Consider the following 7,583-nt stretch of genomic DNA (forward strand, 5'->3'; position numbering starts at 1 on the left):
TCTTCAGCATCCTGAGGTTGAAGAGGCGCTGTTGTGCCTTCTTCACCACACTGTCTGCGTGGGTGGACCTGTCCTTGATGCGTACAAAAAGGAACTTGAAGCTTTTCACCTTCTCCACTGCGATCCCGTTGATGTGGATAGGGGGGTGCTCCCTCTGCTGTTTCCTGAAGTCCACGATCAGCTCCTTCGTTTTGTTGATGTTGAGGAAGAGGTTATTTGCCTGGCACCCATCCGCCAGGTCCATCACCTCCTCCCTGTAGGCTGTATCGTCATTGTTGGTAATCAGGCCTACTACGGTTGTGTCATCTGCAAACTTGATTGAGTGATGATTGAGTTGGAGGTGTGCTTGGCCACACAGTCATGAGGGTACATGAGGGGGCTGAGCACGTACCCTTGTGGAGCCCCTGTGCTGAGGATCAGCAAAGTGGAGGTGTTGTTGAGAAAGGGGTGAGGTGAAGAGAAAGTTTCTGCAAGGAATTTACAACCTGTCGTTAAGTCATAACAACTGACCAACATGTTCCCCTCCCCTCCCTCTCCTGTGGAAGAGAGAGAGGGTCCTTTGATTCATAGTCAGGACCATCATGACACTATATATATAAAACATGGGTTTGAATAAGAACCATAGGAATACAGAAGTAGCAATTCAAAATGGTCCTGCTCCAAGGCCAATTAAGCTACAAGACCAACTTTAAAACATTCAGGCTATCACATTCTTTAACACTTTTCTAAACTATAGCTATATAAATGTCTATAAATTAGCATAAAATAACCCACCAACAGTAACTCTTGAACCGTTCAAGCTAGGGACACCAAACCCATTTTCACGTATTCAGCCTTTCATATCTTCAAATTCTCTACAACATTTGTCAACTATATCTGTTTAAATTAGCATAAAACAACCCACCAACAGTAACTCTTGAATCGTTCAAGCTAGAGAACTAAACCAACTTTTACACGTTCAAGCTATTCTCACTTCAAATTCTTTAAAATGCTTATCGACTTTAACTATATACATTAGCATAATATAACTCATCAACACTTGAACTGTTAAAGCTAGACACACCAAACCAGATCTGATATGTTCAGGCTTTTCTTTTGAGATTTTTGACATTCAGCAGACACTCTAATCCAGAGCAATCTATAGAAGTGGGTGCATATATTTTTGTACTGGTCCCCCATGGGAATCAAACCCACAACATTGCAAGTGCCATGCTCTTACCGACTGAGCCACAGACACCATCATATACATATATATTTATGTTCTGGACTCTGACATTGCTCATTCTACTATTTCTTATTTATTTTCTTTGAATTTGGGGGATTTGTGTGTGTTGTTTTGCATTGATAGTTATTACTGCACTGTTGGAACATTTTGCACATTTAGTTTTTTTTATTTTGTTCGCTGGCCTCACTTTTCTAGAAAAACTTTGTCCAGCCTTAGGGTTAGGCATAAGGTTATCAGAGTGGTTAGAGTTCAGGTTAGGGTTAGGTTTAAAATCACATTTTAAGAAGATACATGTTAGAAGTGGGCGGTTTATAACTTTGTGGCTGTGGTAACTAGTGGCCACCCATAAAATGTGACAGGTTGCACAATTGAATAGGTAAACTATTCTACTATGAGGGTTGCCGGATTTTGCTGTTGCTTACTCCTGTTTTTGGCTGTGGGACATTTTTCATGAGATAATTCAAATAACCAAAAGTACCGGGTCTAGCCCCGTGCCTGGCTTAGGTGTTATTATACTGATGGTTTGTTGAGACTGATGGTTTGTACCATAGGGTTGGTTGTTTAGCAACTAAACCGAGGCGTGCTCAACTATGAGGCAAAATAGACAGGGTTGGCTTAGAGTGTTGACAACGTGTAAGCTATATTTCTTCTCCGATGTTTATTGAAAACATAAATTTGCACAATGAGCACTTGTTGTCTCAAATACATCATTACCCATCTATCTTCAGAGCTCGTGCTGCTAGGTGACCTAAACTGGGACATGCTTAAGCCACAGGGTTCAATTCTCGGGCCGACTCTCTTCTCTGTATATATCAATGACGTCTCTCTTGCTGCTGATGATTCTCTGATCCACCTCTACGCAGACAACACCATTCTGTATACTTCTGGCCCTTCTTTGGACACTGTGTTAACTAACCTCCAGACAAGCTTCAGTGCCATACAACTCTCCTTCCGTGGCCTCCAACTGCTCTTAAATGCAAGTAAAACTAAATGCATATCTCTTCAACCGATCGCTGCCCGCACCTGCCCGCCCGTCCAGCATCACTACTCTGGACGGTTCTGACTTAGAATATGTGGACAACTACAAATACCTGGGTGTCTGGCTAGACTGTAAACTCTCCTTCTAGACTCACATTAAGCATCTCCAATCCAAATCTAAATCTAGAATTGGCTTCCTGTTTCTCAACAAAGCATCCTTCACTATCCTTCACAAACATACCCTCGTAAAACTGACCATCCTACCGATCCTCGACTTTGGCGATGTCATTTACAAAATAGCCTCCAACATTCTACTCAACAAATTGGATGCAGTCTATCACAGTGCCATCCGTTTTGTCACCAAAGCCCCATATACTACCCACCACTGCAACCTTCTACGCTCTCGTTGGCTGGCCCTCGCTTCTTACTCGTCGACAAACCCACTGGCTCCAGGTCATCTAAAAGACCCTGCTAGGTAAAGCCCTGCCTTATCTCAGCTCACTGGTCACCATAGCAGCACCCACCCGTAGCACGCGCTCCAGCAGGTATATCTCCCTGGTCACCCCCAAAGCCAATTCCTGATTGGCTGCCTTTCCTTCCAGTTGTCTGCTGCCAATGACTGGAACGAACTGCAAAAATCTCTGAAGATGGAGACTCATATCTCCCTCACTAGCTTTAAGCACCGGCTGTCAGAGCAGCTCACAAATCACTGCACCTGTACATAGCCCATCTGTAAGTAGCCCATCCAACTACCTCATCCCAATACTGTATTTATTTATTTATCTTGCTCCTTTGCACCCCAGTATCTCTACTTGCACATTCATCTTCTGCACATCTATCACTGCAGTGTTTAATTGGTATATTGTAAATAATTTACCACCATGGCCTATTTATTGCCTTACCTCCCTTATCTTACCTCATTTGCACACACTGTATATATACTTTTTCTACTGTATTATTGACTATTTGTTTGTTTATTCCATGTGTAACTTTGTGTTGTGGTATGTGTCAAACTGCTTTGATTTATCTTGGCCAGGTCGCAGTTGTAAATGAGAACTTGTTAACTCGCCTACCTGGTTAAATAAAGGTGAAATTAAAAAATAAAAATAAAAAACAGTTGTTGGTTAGCTAGCTAGCAAATTTTTACCATTTGCATTGACATGAAATCATTCAAAAGATTAAACGAGATGAAATGAGCCACTTATGATTCCTCACATGGCAGTTTCTTGTCATTCTTCCTAGTAATCTGATCATCCAGAATCACAAAAATCCGCTGACTTCTGCCTCATGGAAGCACACACATCGTTTTTGTGATGTTGTGAGGTAACCCAACTATTGTGGCTACCATTAAAACAGGGTTGCCAACTTTTGAAGAAAGTGAGACTCTGTGATCAAATACCCATACTAACCGTACTATTTGTGACGTGAATTGAGTATATAGTATGCTAATTGACACATGTTATACTGTCAAACAGTATATTTGAGGCCTGGAGCATTTAATGTCCAATGCTTATTTGTATGACTTATTAAAAAGTGTCCATGAGAGGCATCAAAAATACACAGCCTCATATAATTAATTTTCAAAGACACAAGCAGGCATATCAGATTTGAAATATGTGATTTCACTGGCAAAATTGGGAAGACGTGGAATAATAAAATACTGTAAATGTGGGGAATAGCAGTAGTGTTTTTGCTGACAATCACACTAATTACCCTTTATTTTAGACCATTGTTAAGAATGAGAATTGTTCTACTGATCAGACTAAATGTATTAAATTGATAATAACATCTCCTGAAGACATGTTGACAAATCTGCCCTTAACCACGTATCATTTCTAGTCATGTTGAAGAGATGAAAAATATTCCTGGAGTGATTGATGCACGTCGGCTGAACTCAAGTGCAGTTAGGATATATCAACTACAAAGTCAGAGCATTTATCCCAAGACCAATGCAGTGGGATCATTGTAAAGCTTTTGGTCATGTTTCAAATGTTTGCAGAAGGGTGAAGCTGAGATGTCCAAGTTGTGGAAAAGATCATATTATGTGTTATAGAAGTGATGAAAATGTGACATGTTTCAATTGTGGTGGGAACCATGAAGCCACATCTTTTGAATGCCTCACAAGGGTGAAAGAGAATGAGGCATCCAAAGTCAGGGCTGTCCAGAGCACATAATATGCAGCAGCTGTTAAAAGGGTTGAGGGTGGGAATGCTGCACTTGAAGAGTCCATGGTGATGAATAGGCCTCCACTGTAGGCTGCAGGGTTTGCCTCTCACTAGCAGAATCCTGACATTTTAAAGGTTAAGAAGGTGGACATAATAGCGATGGTGATAGACGGCACTGCCAAGGTGGAGAGAAGGTCCAGGAATATAGAAATCATTGTGGAAGGGGCAGAACGGTTCCTGGGGCTGAAAGATTTATCGGAGAAGGAGTTACATGGAATATTGTCACAAGCCCTAGAGCCTGAGAAGGGAGATATGGAGAATTGAAAGAAGGAAAAAGTGGGAGTTTTGTTTTGTCAATGTACTATTTTTATTTGGGTGGATTAAGTTAGTTTCCCTATCATCTATGGATTTGATTTTTTATCTTGATTTGGTTTCAACCCTTCCAGTTGGTGGCGGCAATGCACATGTTTGGGTTGTAATCGGCCATAAAACCCACAGAAGAAGAAGAAGAAGAAGAAGAAGAAGAAGAAGAATGAAAAGACCAATAATTTGCTTGAATGTGCATTGGTTCCCAGTTCTGTGGCATGACAGGACAATGATGGAGGTTCTACTCGTGATGTTACATTGCAGTCGCAGATGTTCCGATTTCGAAACGATGTGTCTCACAGTTGAAATGTTAACGTACCATATGAGGTGTGATCGTGAGATGAGGGACAAATGCGTGAGAGTTGGCAGCTATGATTACATCTCCATCTAGTTGTTGCATTGGGGATAACAGTTGTTGACAACTTTAGCACTTTAGCTAAACCTAACTATTTTCCTATCCTTAAACTCAGTCTCCTAACCTGCTGTCTAAACTAACCACCAGTGCCGATAAACCATCAGCCTCACAAGACCCGGCCTAATTTTACCGGGGTTTATGATCGCAAAGTCGGTAGTGTTAGCTAGGAAATATGTTTTAATTAAGTGAAAGCAATACTGCTCTCTGGTGGACAGAAGTGTTAGATAATTTGTTTACATGTAGACCTTGGTGTCAGAATAGGGCGTTGGGCCGCAAGTACCGCTTCAATGCAGCTTGGTATATATTATAGGGGAGGTTACAAAAGTATCCGTACTGGGTGAGCTCCATATGTGAGCGCACTGTGACGGCTTTGGGTCACAATGTGCTAATCTGTATGTTTGCGCCAACTGGAAAAGCACACGATCATTTATCGTGGTAAAAAAAACGCTCTTATTGGCTTGGTAAATATTATCGGTAAAATAAGCCATTTCAACCATGTCTGCATCAAATAGGGTCTATGTATGCTGCTGAGACAAGGTTGTTTAAAACATGTTCATGGTGACAGCGCTTCAAACAACAGCTCCCCAAAACAAGTCCACGTCGAAGCAAAAACTGAAAGGTCAATTCATGTGCTTTGCATTGCTTAGAATATACTTGGTTATTCCTAATATTTTTCATTATTATTCTGTTTCTTATTATTGGGGGTGCAATTTTGAGGGACGGGAGTAGATTAGTTACATAGTCATTAAAACACATTTTTCATATAATTTATTGTGGAAAAACCTTAGCAAAATAGTTGTTCTGTTCATAAATATGGACTCCCCCTGTTATTAAGAAACGTACCGCAAGCGACGCGTGTCAATGTTCAGATTGAGGTTGGGGCTCTTAACAAAACTACCCCGTATAGAAGATCCCTTCATCCAATGACTATTATGGGTAATGCAGTGGTCACCGACTGGTCGATCTCCAAGGCATTCCTTGTCGATCAACGAATATTTCTGTAACAAACCCAACGATAAAGCCTTGTGTTTAAAACATGTTTTATTATACTGAACAAAAATATAAACACCATATGCAAAAATGTCAAACATGTTGCTGAGTTACAGTTCATATAAGTAAATCAGTCAATTGTAAATAAATTCATTAGGCCCTAATCTATGGATTTTAAGATACCTTAAAAAAAAGGTAGGGGGTGGATCAGAAAGCCAGTGAGTATCAGGTGTGACCACCAGTTGCCTCATGCAGCATGACACGTCTACTTCGCATAGAGTTTATCAGGCTGTTGATTGTGGCCTGTGGAATGTTGTCCCACTCCTCTTCAATGGCTGTGCAAAGTTGCTGGATATTGGCAGGAACTGGAACACTTTGTTGTACAGGTCAATCCAGAGCATCCCAAACATGCTCAATGGGTGACATATCTGGTGAGTATGAAGGCCATGGAAGAACTGGGACATTTTCAGTTTTCCAGGAATTGGGCACAGTACTTTGCGACATGGAGCCGTGCATTATCATGCTGAAACATGAGACAATGGCGGCGGATGAATGGCACGGCAATGGGCCTCAGAATCTCACCACAATATCTCTGTGCATTCAAAATGCCATCAATAAAATGCTATTGTGTTCGTTGTCCGTAGCTTATGTCAGCCTGCCTGCCCATACCATAACCCCACCAACACGGGGCACTCTGCTCACAACATTGACATACGCAAACTGCTCGCCCACAAGGTGCCATACACATGGTCTGTGGTCGTGAGGCCGGTTGGACGTACTGCCAAATTCTCTAAAACTACATTGGAGGTGGCTTATGGTAGAGAAATAAACATTTACATTTTCTTGCAAGAGCTCTGGTGGACATTCCTGCAGTCAGCATGCCAATTGCACGCCACCCTCAACTTGAGACATCTGTGGCATTGTTGTGTGACAAAACTGCACATTTTGGTGGCCTTTTATTGTCGCCAGCACAAGGTGCACCTGTGTAATGATCATGTTGTTTAATCAGCTTCTTGATTTGCCACACCTGTCAGGTGGATGGATTATTTTGGGAAAGGAGAAATGCTCACTAACAGAGATGTAAACAAATTTGTGCACAAAATATGAGAGAAATAAGCTTTGTGCCAGTGGAACATTTCTGGGATCTTTTATTTCAGCTCAGGAAACATGGGACCAACACTTTACATGTTGCCTTTATATTTTTGTTCAGTGTAGCTTCACACTGTTGGTGGTAGGTGCACTTGATTCAGCAGCCCGAACGCCGGGAAGGCAAAGTGTTCCCATTTTTAACCATTTCATGTGTCTGAAGGTAGAACTCTGCCTACCCAGCAGGCCCAGTGAGCAAATCAAGTATACCTAAAGGCCTACCACTGGCCAATCCGATAGCTCAGATCACTGTTGTCCGCAGTTTCCTTGAGCCATACACTGTGAAAATAAGTTTTGA

The sequence above is a fragment of the Oncorhynchus mykiss genome, chromosome 9 (genome assembly GCF_057628025.1).
Source record: "Oncorhynchus mykiss isolate SJ-2025 chromosome 9, ASM5762802v1, whole genome shotgun sequence".
Lineage (NCBI taxonomy): Eukaryota > Metazoa > Chordata > Actinopteri > Salmoniformes > Salmonidae > Oncorhynchus > Oncorhynchus mykiss.